This window comes from Heterodontus francisci, chromosome 37, assembly GCF_036365525.1.
Source record: "Heterodontus francisci isolate sHetFra1 chromosome 37, sHetFra1.hap1, whole genome shotgun sequence".
NCBI lineage: Eukaryota > Metazoa > Chordata > Chondrichthyes > Heterodontiformes > Heterodontidae > Heterodontus > Heterodontus francisci.
The window spans coordinates 20,296,212-20,312,736 of record NC_090407.1 but is presented as its reverse complement, the minus strand read 5'-3'; the positions used below and the strand labels follow the sequence as shown (position 1 = coordinate 20,312,736).

The 16,525-nt window shown below is 45.9% G+C and overlaps 1 protein-coding gene across 9 annotated transcripts in view; it reads left to right on the top strand.

The window, feature by feature from the left end:
- Positions 1-16,525, top strand: part of zgc:154075 (uncharacterized protein LOC556929 homolog) — a 232,261-nt gene that overhangs the window by 198,635 nt on the left and 17,101 nt on the right. The window lies entirely within an intron of this gene.

Below are 16,525 nucleotides of genomic sequence, written 5' to 3'. Positions count from 1 at the left end.
CTCAGTAAAACCTGTCAATGTTAATAAGGCTGGCAATTACTTTTAGGTGTAGGCTTTCCAAAAGGGTAGGAAGTTACATTTCAGGTTTGTTGAGTTACTGTAACTTACAAAACATGATGTTAAACACAATTGTGTTGGCCACTGCAAGGCCCACGGTGGAGAGATATGACTGAGATAAATATAGTTCCATACTTTATTTTTTTAAGAGTTTTCTTTTGCTTTGTACCCTCCTCCTCTCCCCTTGTCTAGTGGAGCACAATTCTACTGTGCTGGGCACCATCTAGTTTTCCAAAGTGGGCATTCTTTCTTTGCTTCACAGCCTGAGGGCACTGAGGTCAGTGGTAGTGCCCAAGTGCCACCTCAGACTGGCGATGTTGATCTTTGGTGGTAGCACAAAAACTGGTGATTCATTATTGTCATCCTTCAATAGTGGGGTTTGAAACGTGCGGCCGGTAACCTGCTGACTAGCCTGGCAACACTCATTATTGAGGCATACACAGAAATAATGGTCACTTGGACAGGACACTGGAGAGCAACTGATACCAATGGAACCATACTTTAATGAACTGATAGTCTTTGAAACTGCAGTTTTTTCACTTGCAAATTTTCTACTGCCATCACTTCACCTCCTATCCTGAATAATGGCCTTCAAAAGAGAATTGGATAAATACTTGAAGGAGAAAAAACTGCAGGGATTCTGGGGCAAGAGCAGGGGAGTGGGACTAATGGGAATACTCTTCGAAAAAGCTAGGGTAGACTTGATGAGCCAAATGACCGCCTTCTGCGCTGTGCTATTCTATGATTCTAAAATCCCAGTGCAGGTTAAATAAGCACATAAGATAATTGCCAAACAGTTCTCATCAATATGGATATATAATAAAGTGCCACATTGGAGGATTGTTGACAAAATTGGTTTAACATCTTATCCAAAGACAACAACTTGATAGCGCAGCACTCCCTCGCAATTGCACTGGAGGATCAGCCCAAATTATGTGCTCAAGTTCTAGAGTGGGATAATGCCAAAAGCATACAAAACATTAGTTAGGGTGCATTGTGTCCAGTTTTGGGTGTTTTGCTTCAGGAAGAACATCAAGGCTATTGTAAGGATACAGAAGAGATTTATTAAGATGATATCAGAGATGAGAGGCTTTAGTTATCATTAGAATTTTTCTTACTGCAAGTAGGGAAAAAATACTTCAAGTGATCATTGAGTCATTAACTTGGGAGCATAAATTCAAAATCAAAAGATCATAAAAGTGGCTAGGCCATGTAACTCTTTGTTTGGACACTGAATGACATATCAGAAACAATAGTGGAAGCAAAACCCGAAGCAGGTTTTAAAAGGGAAGTGAATAAATGTTTGTATGGTTGTCATTATCGCCTGTCAGAGCTCAGCTTGTCCATGAGACCCACCTCTTCTCCCTTGATCTAATTTCCATTAGATTGATGACCACTCCAGGACATCACTGCAGGAGTTCCTCAGGGTAGTGTCCTAGGCTCAACCATCTTCAGCTGCTTCATCAATGACCTTCCTTCAATCATAAGGTCAGAAGTGGGGATGTTTGCTGATGATTGCACAATGTTCAGCCCCATTCGCGACTCCTCAGATACTGAAGCAGTCCGTGCAGAAATGCAGCAAGACCTGGACAATATCCAGGCTTGGGCTGATAAGTGGCAAGTAACATTCGCAGCACACAAGTGCCAGGCAATGACCATCTCCAACAAGAATCTAACCATCTCTCCTTGACATTCAATGGCATTACCATCGTTGAATCCCCACTATCAACATCCTAGGGGCTACCATTGACCAGAAACTGAACTGGAGTAGCCATATAAATACCATGGCTACAAGAGCGTGTCAGAGGCTAGGAATCCTGTGGCGAGTAACTCACCTCCTGACTCCCCAAAGCCTGTCCACCATCCACAAGACACAAGTCAGGAGTGTGATGGAATACTCTCCACTTTCCTGGATGGATGCAGCTCCAACATCACTCAAGAAGCTCGACACCATCCAGAACAAAGCAGCCCACTTGATTGGCACCCTATCCACGAACATTCACTCCCTCCACCACCGATGCACAGTGGCAGCAGTGTGTACCATCTACAAGATGCACTGCCACAACGCACCAAGACTCCTTAGACAGCACCTTCCAAACCCCTGACCTCTACCAACCAGAAGGACAAGGGCAGCAAATGCGTGGGAACACCACCACCTGTAGGTTCCCCTCCAAGTCACACACCATCCTGACTTTGAACTCTATCGCCGTTCCGTCACTGTCGCTAGGTCAAAATCCTGGAACTCCCTTCCTAACAGCGTTGTGGGTGTTCAAGAAGGCAGCTCACCACCACCTTCTCAAGGGCAATTAGGGATGGGCAATAAATGCTGGTCTGGCCAGCAATGCCCACATCCCATGAATGAATAAAAAAATAAAAAACTCAGCTTCCCTTCCTGGCTCCTGTGTAGGCTGATATTATAACTAGTTCCCACTCTTCAGGTGCAGTTCCCCGGCCTTTCAAAACAGCTGTCATCATCAATTGCCCTCTCAAAAAAGCCTCTAGATCGCAATGTCCTTGTCAAGTATCGACCAATCTCTAACCTCCCTTTCCTCTCCAAAGTCCTAGATCGCACTGTTGATTCCTAAATCCGTGACCACCTTTTCTACAACTCCATCTTTGAATTTCTCTAATCAGGTTTCCATCTCTACCACAGTACTGGAACAACCTTCATCAAAGTCATGAATTTCATCATCTGTGACTGTGGCTATGGTGCATTCAGTACGACCTTTCTGCAACCTTTGACACAGTGGACCACATCTCTTCCACTGTGCAGCTCGACAGGACTGCTTTTGCAGTCTACTTCTACTTATCTATTCATAGCCAGTGTATCTCCAGCTTCTCTCCCCTAACACTGTTACCTAAGAAGTCCCCCAAGGATATATCATTGCTCCTCCCTTTATCATCCACATTCTACCGTATCATCTGAAAACATGGGGTGAGTTTCAACTTGTATGCTAATGACATCCAGCTGCACCTTTCCACCACCTCTCTCAAACCCTTCATTGCCTAGGTGCTGTCAGACTGCTTGTCCAACATCCAGTTTTGAATGAGCGGCAGTGTCCTTCAGCTAAACATTGGGAAGACTGCAGCCATTTTCTGCAACCCTTGCTACAAACTCCATACCCTTGCCACAGATTCTAGTCCTCTTCCTAGCCAGTACCACAGGTTGAACCAGATTGTTCATAACTAATTTGACCTGGAGCTGAGCTTTGGGCCCCATATATTGAGGATGACAGTATGTTTGTGATATATGCTTCTCAATTCCCAGCTCACCCCAGCTTATCCTCATCCTGCTAGCTGGCATGATGAACGATCTGCTGACGGTGTGACCATGGATCTCTTGCTTCTCACCCAACCCCTTCTCTCACAAGAACTGGCAGCTGCTCAGCCACAGCTCCGAGTTCCTTGCTGCAATAGCTGGCCTGCTTGGAGCCAGACTCATTGACAGAGGGCATTGTGCAGAGCTTTGTTCTCTCTGCAGCCTTAGTTCCATCTTCCTGTCATGTTGCAGACCCTAAGGTACTGCTACTCTTTCCCCCTTCCCAGTTGAAGCCTTTGTGTGGACAGGTCACCTAATTCCCTTCCCTCCCTGTGGGGACACAGCAACACTTTCTGGCAGATCCAAGAACTCACCGCAACACCTCCAGAAATGCTCCAGAGTACAGCCAGAAACTTTGCAATAACAGCAGTTCTTAAATATTACCTTTCCTGCAAGTTGCATGCCTGACCCTTTAAAAAATATATACTCCACCATAAAGACTGCCCACTCCCACCTTTGTAACATTGCCTGTCTCAACCCATCTGCTGCTGAAATTATCATCCATGCCTTTGATACCTCTGATTATTCCAATGTGTTCCTGGCTGGCATCCCAACCTCAATCTTCCATAAATTTAAGCTCATCCAAAACTCTGCTGGCCATTTTATATCTTCAGTCAAGTCTTACTTACCCATCATTCCCATCCATGCTGATCTACACTGGCTCCTGGTTCCCCAATTTCCATCTTTCGGATAAGATATTAAACTAAGGCTCCATCTGCCCTAACAGGTGGATGTAAAGATCCCATGGCATTATTTCAAAGAAGAGCAGGGGAGTTATCCCCTGGTGTCCTGGCCAATATTTATCAGTCAATCAACGATACTAAACCAATTATCTGGTCATTATCACATTTACTGTTGTGGGCCCTTGCTGTGTGCAAATTGGCTACTGCGTTTCCTGCATTACAACAGTGACTATAGTTCAGAAAGTACTTCATTGGCTGTAAAGCGCTTTGGGACATCCTGAGGTAATGAAAGATGCAAAACTTTTTTTCTATTGCCTTCAATTTAAAATTCTCGTCCTCATGCATACATTCATTCCTTCCTGGCCTTGCCCCCCCCCATCTCTTTAACTTTGCCAATCCCAAAAACTCCTCCCCACAACCGCATCCAACCTTCAACTCTAGTACTTGCCCCTTTGTTCCACCAATGGCAGCTGTGCATTCAGCCATTCAGACGCCAAGCTTGAATGGCTCCTTAAACCCTTCTGCCTCTCTGGCAGCCTCTCTTCACTTAAGAGCCTCCTTGAAACCCATCTCCTTGACCAAGATTTTGATCACCCCTTCATATATCACCATTTCTAGCTCAGTGTCAATTTTTGCCCGATTGCGCCTTTGCGAAACACCTTGGGATGTTTTTCTTCATTAAAGGTGCTTTATAAATATTAGATGCTGTTGTTGTAAAATATATTTTTAAAGGGTTTGGAAAAAGGGCAGGGGAATAGGGGATGGCACTTTCAGTGCACTGGCACAGGCACAGCGGGCTGAATGACCTCCTTCTGTGTTAAATTCCAATGATTCAATGAAAGGAGGCCACTGGCTACAGTGTAATTGAGAACCCATGTAAGAGGACTTAGCTCATGGTGGTATCTTTTAGTCAATGCCCCTCACATGAGAACCTGGATTTAATTGTTGGTGAAAAGTAATTCTGGCACATGGCACTGGACTGTGTTACGACTGAGGTGGGAGGAGTGCACTGTCTTTTCTAGTTCACAACATGTATTTAAATGTTTACCCAGTTACCGACGCAGTCAATCATATATTCTACTTTTATCCCAGAATAAAATACACCAACCAGGTTTCTTTAATAAACAAAAAAATTATCAGTTTATTAACCATCAAGACTTATCCAGTAACGAAGCAAAGCATTAACAGATTGAAATATGAATGTTCCCTTTTTAAATTCCCCCCCCCACCCCCACACACACACACTCTGAAAATAATACAGAAATTCTCTCTGCAGAGATGTTACATGAAATGACAAAAAAAAAAATATTTTGGCCAAATGCTTGATAAATCTGGACCAAAAAAAGAGAAAATATGGAAGGAAGTCAGTTGTCCAGATTTATGGAGACAAGTCACTGGGATCTTTTCTGAAGCAGTTCTTTTCAGGCAGCATGAGAATTAATCTGGCAGGTTTTTCCAGCTTCTCAGGAGAGATGCAGCGCCAGGGATATTAGCTCTCCAACACTGGACCTTTGCGGGGTTTCTTCAAAGAGGTAGAGAAAGAGGCGAATTGGGTGTTATTTCCTTGGCAAGTTGACCTCCAACTGTCTTAAAAACAGTTCACACCTCAACAGAAAGTCAACCTCCTGACCTCCATAAACCTTGACATGTGGCTTCTCTGTAAACATCTTCCCCAGGTCACCAAAGTTTCTGTTATTTATTGAGCTTAAAACACTTGATTTCCAGCACAGGTTGTTTTCAAACAACATCTCTAGTGGCCTTTTCAGTGAAATTGGTAAAAAAAACCATCCATGGAATCTTTTCAGTTTTAACACAAGTCCCCAACAAATAGAATATTAAAAAATGGAAGCACTTTTGTAACAATGTGAAAATCTGGAACATCAAGGTGGCTGACATGACACGAGGTGTCCTATGCAGTTCCTTCCATCATGTTAAAAGTGGATATTTTTTTTCATTCATTCACAGAATATGGGCATTGCTGTCATGGGCATTTATTGCCCATCCCTAATTGCTTGAATACAACTGAGCAGCTTACTAGGCTATTTCAGAGGTTAGTTAAGAGTCAACCACATTTCTGTGGGTCTGGAGTCACATATAGACCAGACCAGGTAAGGACAGCAGGTTTCCTTTCCTGAAGGACATTAGTGAACCAGATGGGTTTTTATGACAAGCCAGTAGTTGTATGGTCACAGTTATTGAGACATGCTTTTCATTCCAGATTTATTTAATTGAATTGAAATTCTCCAGCTACCGTGGTGGGATTTGAACTTATGGCTCTGGGTTATTGGTCCAGGCCGCTGGATTACTAGTCCACTAACATTACTACTATGCTACCATGCCTATCAGATAGCTGATAAGGAAACTCCAAGACTTGGAATAAAAGCTGCTAGAAGGCATTACCTTAAGGTTGCGAAGACATACATTCACCTGGATTCAGGGTTTGTTACCGACCTTGATTGGTAGGTGCTCCTGGAAGAATCAGGAAAAGCAGCCTATCAATTTCTCTTTAGTAACCTTGCTAATCCCCATCTTGCCACTTGGTGGAGCAGCACATTGGTACATTTGTAGACTGCCTTTGGTGGAGTGTTTTGAAGCTTCATATAAAGCTTCATTGAAAGTTTGTCCAGTATTCACATTTCTGTCACTGCTGTCAGGACAGCAGGGTAGAAAATGAGTTTCAGCATAACAGCCTCTTAAAACCAGAGTTAAAGATCATTTGAATTAAGTTTAGTATCTTATTTCCTCTGTTGAATATCATTGTGTAATGGTGTGTTGATATCACTGAATGAGGGAGATGTTCGGGAGGAGTTACAAATTTCTCACTGTTGTGGAGACAAATGAAAATCAATAGATAACCTGTGGCACTTTAACATTTGCATTACTTCAGTCACATATGGTAACTTTAAAATGTGGCTCCAGAAACTACTCTTAGCTCTTGGGCATCTCCAGTGGACCAGTATAGAGCAGCTTCAGCAGAGAGCTGAGAGAAGATTATGTATCAGCTGCAACCAGCGACCCAACACCTACCCTGTGCCCGGAAACCCTTCCTCTACAGACAAAATCAATGGAACGAGGAGGCAGCAGATGGACAAACTGGTCAGTGGCAAGTACATCTTGTCCCAAGTTCCATTCTCCTCCTTCCAGATGATGATCTTCCGGTCGTAGGAACAGGAAGCCAAGATGTTGCCGTACATTGGATGAGCCCATGCCACCTGCCACACAGGACCTTCATGGCCCCTCAGGTCAGCAACAAGGATCTGGTCTCTATTTTTAACATCAAATATTTTCACGGATAGGTCTGAGGAGCAAGTGGTAAAAAGGAAAACCATAAAGAAGAAGCCTCCAAAAATGGAACAGGTCACCACCTAAATCAGTGGCAAGAGGAGGCTACCGTTTGAGACAGACTACGGCAGCTCCTCCTCAGTGGACGAGGAAGGGTCGGAACGACGGCACCTGCAAAAGGAATGACAGAACTCAAAAGAGCTGGAAGAGAAAGCCCCCCAGCTCCGGGGCACTGGAAGCTGTGATGGGCCCAGCGCACCCCAAACCCAAAGCGCTGAACCCAGCGAGATGCCCAGCGCACCCCAGCTCCGAGAGACCGAGAGCAACGAAGCGTCTGGCGCACTCCAGCTCCGGGAAGCCGGGAGCAGCGATGTCTTCACAGAGGAACAGAGGGGACAGCCCAAGCCTTGCTGCCTACAAAATCCTCCCCCCCAACCCCGGATGTCACCCCAGTGGAACAAACCACCATGAGTAACCAGGAGGGGTTTCTGAGCCCAACGAATGTGAAACAGCTTGTGTACACTATGACTATGCAGGAAGATACCCAAGGACTGGGACTAGCAAGGACACCTGGTGTGGTAAGCAACACCTAACTTTACAGTGGGTATAAAGATTGCTTCGATTAACGTGTGTAGCATTAAATCCACTACGCAATGTATTTCGACCTTGGACTACCTAGCGAAGGTCAAAACCGACCTCCTGTTCCTGCAGGAGTGTGGAATTCTGCACCTCAGCACCTACAGGCAATGGTCACGATGGTGGTCCACGGGCCAGCGATCTGGTCAGAGGGAAATGATTCCCATTCCAACGGCCTGGTTATTCTGCTGCGGGGAGGCAACTTCACCATCTCCAAAGTTAAGGACGTGGTGGGTCGCCTCCTCGTAGCAGATGTAATGTGCAACAATGCTCCGCTCCAGTTGATCAATGTGTACACCCCAGATCAATGCAGCAAGCGGCTGACCGTCTTCCAGCAGGTCCCGCTGCTGCTGGCGACATCCAGGCTGGTCATTCTCGGCGGTGACTTCAACTGCATCATTAACGCAGCTGGACGATCCGGCAGTGATGACAGCAAACTGTATGCTACATCCAGATTCCTAATAGAAACAGTAAAGATGTCAAGCTGCATGATGTCTTCAGCAAACCTGCAGACAGAGCACAGCGTAGATACACCTGGTCAAGATCGGACGGGTTTGCCTGTTCCAGGATTGACTTCCTGTTTGTGTCCTGTGCTGTCAGATCCACCGACATCAAGCCGGTGTTCTTCTCTGACCACTGCCTCTTATTGGCCGATTGTCACTTACAGGATGACCAGCGGGTTGGCAAGGGGACATGGAAGCTGAATGTTACACTGCTAACCCCAGAGAACAGTGAGGAACTCAAAAGGGATTACAAAGGTTGGAGAACCGTGAAACCTCTTTGAGTCTCCTGTGCACTGGTGGGAAGTGATCAAGGTGAACATCAAGAGGTTCTTTATCCTCAAAGGTGTTCAGAAGGTGAGAGAGGGAGACAGAGGGAAATGTCCCGACTCCAGAAAAGAATGCAAGATCTGCTCTGGCTGCAGTTGATGGGAGTTGAGGTCAAGGAGGATCTCCAAGAGGTAAAGAGCCAGCAGGCCTCACTCTTGTCCACGGAGGCCTCCAAGATCATCTTCTGGTCCAGACTCCGCTCCGTTGTGCAGGATGGGATGTGCTCGTGTTTCGTCTTCCAAAAAGTACACACAGAGAGCTCTGTGATCAGTAGCCTGAAGGAAGAGGATGGCTCGGTAACGTCTTTGCACTCTGACATACTAAGGATTAGCAAATCCTTTTATGTTGGGCTGTACAACATGAAGCCCATGGACAGCACAGCCTCCCAGTCCTTCCTGTCATCTATCCTGGAGGTCTTAGATGACAGCATGCGGAAGAGTCTGGACAAACCGCTAATTCTGGACGAGCTGACAAAGGCCGTCAGGACCTTCAAGGATGAGCAAAACTCCTGAAAGTGATGGCTTACCGGTTGAGTTGTATTCAGCTCTGTGGGATTGGATCGGTCCAGACCTGCTGGAAGTGTACGAGAGTATGCTCTTGGCCGGCAGCATGTCAGAATCAATGAGGAAAGGCATCATCACCCTCATCTACAAGCGGAAGGGGGAGAGGGCGGAAATCAGAAATTGGCGGCCCATCTCACTGCTTAACGTAGACGGCAAGATTCTGTCCAAAGTCATCGCCAGCTGGGTCAAGTCTGCTTTGGAGTTAGTGATTCACTCTGACCAGACCTGTACTGTACCCGGCAGGAAGATCTCTGACAGTCTCGCGCTACTCAGGGATACGATCGCCTATGTACGGGACAGGAGGGTGGACACCTGCCTCATCAGCTTGGACCATGAGAAGGCTTTATACAGGATATCGCACACTTACATGATGGACATGCTCTCCAAAATGGGGTTTGAGGAGGGAATCTGTAAACATCAGTAGGGCAGTCTCAATCAATGGGTGGGAATCAGAAAGTTTCCCGATCAAATCTGGTATCAGACAGGGATGTCCTCTCTCTCCAGTCTTGTTTGTTTGCTGTATCGAACCTTTTGCTGAGTCCATTAGGAAGGATGCGGGCATAAGGGGGGTGACAATCCCAGGCAGCGGAGACACTCAGGTCAAAGCCTCCCTGTACATGGACGACGTCGCCGTCTTCTGCTCGGATCTGCTGTCCATTCGCAGACTGATGAGTATCTGCGACCAGTTCGAACTGGCCTCGGGAGCCAAAGTAAATCGCGGCAAGAGTGAGGCCATGTTGTTTGGGACCTAGGCCAACCGATCCTTTGTCCCCTTCACCGTCTGGTCAAACTACCTGAAGTTGCTGGGAATATGGTTTGGAAGGGCCAGGGCATGCGCAAAAACCTGGAAAGAGCGAGTTGCCATGGTACACCATAAACTGAGCATGTGGGAGCAGCGATCTCTCTCCATTGTGGGTAAGAACCTGGTCATCAGGTGCGAGGCGCTCATGTTGTTGCTGTATGTGGAGCAGGTCTGGCCCATACCCCACTCCAGAGCCGTGGCGCTCACATGAGCCATTTTCTGCTTTATCTGGAGATGTAAAATGGACCGGGTCCGTTCAAACCTCTGGATAAGGGCGGAAAAAACGTACCCAACGTCGCCCTCATCCTGATGACCACCTTCATGGGTGGCTGCATCAAGCTGTGTGTAGAGCCCCAGTACACAAGCACCAAGTGTCACTACGTGCTGAGGTTCTATCTGTCCCTGGTGTTGCGAAGGATGGGTCTGGTCACATTGCCGCGGAACGCTCCATCCAGTTGGATCGTGCCATACCACCTATCGTTCGTGGAAAAGTTGTGCAGAAAAACACCTTTGACCACCAATCCATCAGGCAGTGGTCTGCACGGAATGTCCTCAAGGCCCTACCAGAAAAGGACATGGTGGATCCTTTAGATGGTTCCCTGAGCAGACTGCCAAAGTCATTTGGCAGAATGTCTCATCACCAGAACTTTCCAACGAGCACCAAGACATAGCTTGGCTGGTGGTGAGAAGGGCCCTCCCACGCGTGGAATCTCACCGCCTCTGCACGCTGCCCTCGAGGTGGCTGTGGTAGGGAAGTGACGGTTGCCCACCTCCTTCTGGAAAATACCTTTGCAAAGCAGGTGTGGAAAGAGATGCAGTGGGTTTTGTTGAGGTTCATCCCAAACAGCTCTGTAACACAGGAGTCTATGCTCTATGGTCTGTTCCCAGGGATGCACACGGAGATAAACATCAACTGTTGCTGGAGGACCATCAATTCAGTGAAAGAAGCTCTTTGGTCTGCCCGAAACTTGTTGATCTTCCAGTGCAAAGAGTTGTCCACGACTGAATGTTGCAGACTGGCATATTCCAAGGTCCAGGACTACGTGCTGAGGGACACACTAAAACTTGGGGCAGCCGCTGCAAAGGCTCAATGGGGAAAGACCACTGCGTAAGGTCCTCCCACAGTAGTGAACGGAGGGGCTGGACCCATGGAAAACCCCTCGGGCTGTATACACCAAATATGGTTTTGCTATAAAATGTACATGGCACGTAAAATGGAATGGAAGGGTTGTGAGGCATCTCACTCCTGTATTGAAGAAAACTGATTTCCTTTGCACTTTCTGGAATGTCAACCTGGTGTTATTTTGAACTGTATTGTAATGTATATTTTACAGATTTTTATGAATAAAGTATATTTTTGGGGAAAAAAATGTTCTGTGTCATCTCATGCAGAGAATGATGCTTTGAATTGGTTTTCTCTGACCCCCAGCTGCCAGTATTTACTGAGAACCATCGATCCAATTGTTCTAGATTAGATCTCATTTTCTTTCTTTATAAATGGGAGTATGCTGTGACCTATGGACTCGGAGAATTGGGCAGGAATCCTCAGGGCCAACCCTTAGCACCTCTGGAGTGCTGTTTTGTATTATGAAACTGCTAGCAGTAGAAGCAGCTCTGTAATTGTGCCAGTCTCTTGCTGCTGAATCTGTCCTGTTTATGCAGGAGGCACAAGGGGCTAAGTAGTTGGAAAATGGCCATGCGGGACAGTGTGTTCTTAATTATGATGTGTAATAAAGATCACTCTCTGATGATTCTGTGAGTTTATCAAGTGAATAGATGAACCATAAGCATCTGGAAGACCCAGCTTCTAGTCCAGTTCCATGCTGAGTTAGCTGATCTCAGTGTGAGTGGCAGTATAACTTGGCTTCAGTGCCCTGGGTTAAGGAGAGGAACATTCAGACAGTGTTCCTGCTCCTGATTGTTACCAATGACACCAGATGGAAGCGCACATGTGCAAATTGACAAGAGCTCGATCATCCTCAGCTATGATGCACTCCACAGTGGAACAGCTAGCACTCACACTTGAGGCTCACTTCTGAAGTGTAGCTATTTGGCAACATACTGGAGGCCAACCATCTGACTGAACAATATGTACTGAATGAAAATTGGGAATTAACATCAACTGCTGCATTCTGCCCCAAGGTAAATTTTCTTATTATGGCACCACTGTGCCTTCCAAACCACCATGTGTAAATGCCAGCTAGAGACCTCAGTCTATTTTCTTCCTGCTCCTCTTACCATTGTTCCCCAGATGTGCCGGGTCGTCAGCCAAGGGTAGCGGTGTTAATGGCCCCGATGTACACAGGTGAAAGAAGAGGGCCTAGTAGGTGACACCTCCGCCTTTCCAATCTTGTTCCCATGTGCATATCTTTGAAGGGCTCAGTTATCTGCTGAGACACAATTGCAGCTGCTGCCATCATCAGGGCTATTCTGCCCCTTTAAGATCCCTTGCCACTTTTTCGGATGCTGCAATGGCAGCACTGTTGCAGCATTGCCCAATGTTACTGTGTGGCAATTGCATTGGCTCCCTCCTAGCTGTAATAATCCTGCTGGGAGCCCGACATAAATGAATAATACTGCTCGACCCAGGATTACTTGGTGATGGGGGCTGGGGTGGGGGTGGTGTCAGGCTTAGTTCCCACCCTGATGGGACGGGGTTATGGGAAGGTCGGGAGCAGGTGTGCTGGGTTTTGGCTGGATTGGGGGTGGTGGGGGGGGGAGAATGGAAGTTCTACTCTGATGGGTTGGGTTACAGGAGGTTTGGTGTTACGGGAGGGTCGTAGTTACAGGAAGGTCAGGGGTCGGTGGTGGAAGATCACCGCAAAGAGGAAAAGCCAACCCAGGTGTGGAAGGCAAGGAGCATATTGGCAAGAAAAGTAATTCAATGAAATTAGGAATCTGTGAGCAAGATCTGAAAACTGGCTGAGGGCTTGTAAGGAGCCAACTCCTCCCCTCGTTCCAGAAACACGTTGTTTGTGATGAATATTTCTGTTATTGAAATAACAAAGGAAGAGTGTTCTTGGCTCGACTGACAGATGATGCTGATGACTGTATGGGGTGTATTTTCCTGACAGCACGATTGTTTCTCAAAGTTTCTTTTCCAAATACAAATTACTATAAATAGAGCAAACAGCTGAGTTGTCTCAATATAGTATTTGTCCATCACTGCCTCTAAAATAGTTCTCATATTGTGCTCCTAGGACAATTGATAGCTTTACTTGCACAGTTACAGTCAGTGAGCATTTTGCTGCTTTTGGCTACACTATTAACACTTACAATACCAAATGATTTTAGCTATGTTTAACCACTCCTGTGCTGGAGGTGCTGACTCTTACTGGGGTTTGGTTGCACAGTTGCTGATCACCCTTTTGGTTTCTCCTAGTGGATGCATGCATTCATGCATGAGTCCAGGCAGTGACTGTTGGCAATCCATTTAACTCTGGGAGACTTTATGACCTGAGGTTTTGAAAGGCATTAGATAAATTTCAGTCAGGTGCAATCCAACCTCACCTGCAATCCACACATGGGCATAACTGGGCAAGGGTCACCGGATAGAAAAAGTTGCAGAACCCCTTGGCTCTTTATTCCATCCCAGCTCAGAGATGTTGCAAGAGGTTGTTGCACTGTCCTGGGTGAGATCAGGCAGCTGAGCACAGACTGGGAATTGAACATAAACTATCCTGGTCATCATGGCTCAGACTGCTCTATATATCTACAGATTATAGTGAAGCAGCATCATCAGGATGTTGAATTCCAGTTCCCAGCTGATGGACAGGATGGCAGCAGTAATCCTAACAGCAGGGACCAGCAGACAGCCCAAAAGTTCACGGAGCAAGCTCTGGTTTCATTTATGTCTGTGCCTGTGTGTGTGTTCTTGCCTTCTTACACTTGTTTAGGTGAATATTTGTATGTGTGTGTGCATGTGCATGCTTGTATGTATGTAAGAGGGCAGTCCTGATGTTCACTGTATGTTGGGATTTACTATAAGGGCAATTTTACCATAAACGATTTCTGTGGTAAACATGTAGTTCTGTCACTGTGATGAGATTGCATGTGCACTACCTGTGCTTCCCCAATAGATGCCTGAGTTGGTTTCACGTTCTTGCATGTTTCTATCGTGGAATTATTTCCTATCTTCATACAGTTGTGCACGATTGACTCTGCCTCTGTATTAAATATTATACAATCCATAAAACAAACAAGAGATCGGGGTATTTTACTGAATTGTGTTCCACTTTTCCGTGTCCCTTTGTGTGGAACAGTGGAGTATGCATCCTGACGCCAGCCAGTGTGTCACAATCCCTCACTTGTGTACACTCTGTGATTCGGTCTCCATGTTAGGGTCAGCCAGAATCACAACATACGCTGGGGCTGTCACTGTTTTAACATTGCTCTCCTGGGATCCAATCACAATGTGCTGAAGCAGCCAATGACTCAAAGGGAAATATCTGCCTCGGTATCATCTTCCCCATTAGAAATTAATGTAAGTGACTCCCAAGAGGGAATGAGGCGGCACTTGTTATTATGATGTGGAGCCAGGCTTGGAGCAGATGGTGCTTCGGGGAGTTTATCTGCGTTTAAGCTGTGCTGGAAGCTGACTAAATGTAAATGAGCTATTTGGACAATAAGAAACCGAGAAAATAAAGAAACCCAGCTTCAGCAGAATGGGAGATGTAACAGGGTGGATACAGTTAGGAAGGTGTATCTAAAAACAGCCCAATCACCTTCTAAGTTAAATTGTGCTTCAGTCTAAGCAATTTGATCTAAGTGAATACATAAAAAGTGGATCTTGTGAATTTATCTTTTGGGGGAATTTTGAGACTTGCCAGGTGATGAGGGTGGGTAAATTGGGAATAGAACACCTGCCAGTTCAGGTAACAAGTGCCAGCACCAGGAACCACCAGGGCAGGTACAGCACGGGCTAGATACAGAGTAAAGCTCCCTCGCACTGTCCCCATCAAACGCTCCCAGAGAAGGTACAACATGAGTTAGATACAGAGTAAAATATCCTCCACTCTGCCTTCAGAATTTTTTTTAAAGTGTGAATGTTGACATTGGTAGGGTTTATTTTCTGTCTTCATACTTACAGCAGGAAGCCTTGCCAGCCCACATTGGAAATTAAAAGAAACACTTTCCACAGTTTTCCGTCCATTTAAATGAAGGTTTGGAAAGTCATGCCTGTGCCGACTGAATTTCTGATATGTGCTGTCTTCACTTTGTGCCTTCGGATGTTGTCTCCAATGGGCAGCAGTTCCAATTGTCTTAATTCTTTCTAATCTTATCTTGAGAGGCTGTTGTTTATACTGTCACTGCACTTTCAACTGTGGTGTCTCATTGTTGTTATAAGTATGAGCTAGTGAGGGACATCTCACTCCTGATCATTATTCCTGCTGAAAAGTGAATTTGTGTGGACAGCAATAGGCTTGTCTGTGCTGCCCTGTGGGTGAATAGCCACCTGACACTCAGCAAGTATTTTTATTATGATTTTAAAGATATATATTTGGGCGTTCCTTGCAGTTCAGAAGGTTGATCCAGTGAGTAGTTGTGGCATACATATCTGGGAAGTCCCAGACTGAAAGCCTGGTAGGGTCTGAACTGGCCGGTCTCAGCCAGGAGAGAGGTACGGGGGCCACAATTGGCCTCAGTGTCTCTCAGCTAGCGACGAAAATCAGTATGGATACCAATTTCTGATACAAAAGCAAAATACTGCAGATGGTTGCAAATCTGAACTAAAAACATAAAATGGTGGAAATACTCAGCAGGCCAGGCAGCATCTGGGGAGAGAGAAACAGAGTTAACATTGACCTGAAACATTAACTCTGTTCCTTTCTCCACAGATGCTGTCAGACCTGCTGAGTATTTCCAGCAATTTTATGTTTTTATTTCTAATCTCTGATCCCCAGCCAATGCCTGTTGCTGGAAGAGCATGTGTGAATATCTGTGTTGGATTAGGACAGGAGTGGGCTTGACTGTGATGCCTCCAGTAGTTGAATACGCTGTCAACAGTCACTGTCTAGCTTTGTACATGAAGATTGACCACTTGCTGAGTTACCACAAGAGTCCTGTCTCCACAGAACCAGGGCCGGGGTGGGTGGGGAGATAGGAGGGTGGTGGGGAGAGAAAAATGACCAGGAAAATAAAAACTAAATAAAAACTTTGTAAACACACAGGCTGTTTTTTTTTTGTTTGGTCAGCACAAAGCAAAAAGTGTGGCTCATTTCTTCTTCACCACACCCCTAGTTTGTATAATGCTTTAAATTACTGCAAGTACTGAGTGTCAATGAATTTTATTTGCCCGTGTTACATATTTCAACATGTTTGCAGTTCCAGTGCGGTTGTCAATCTTATTAATA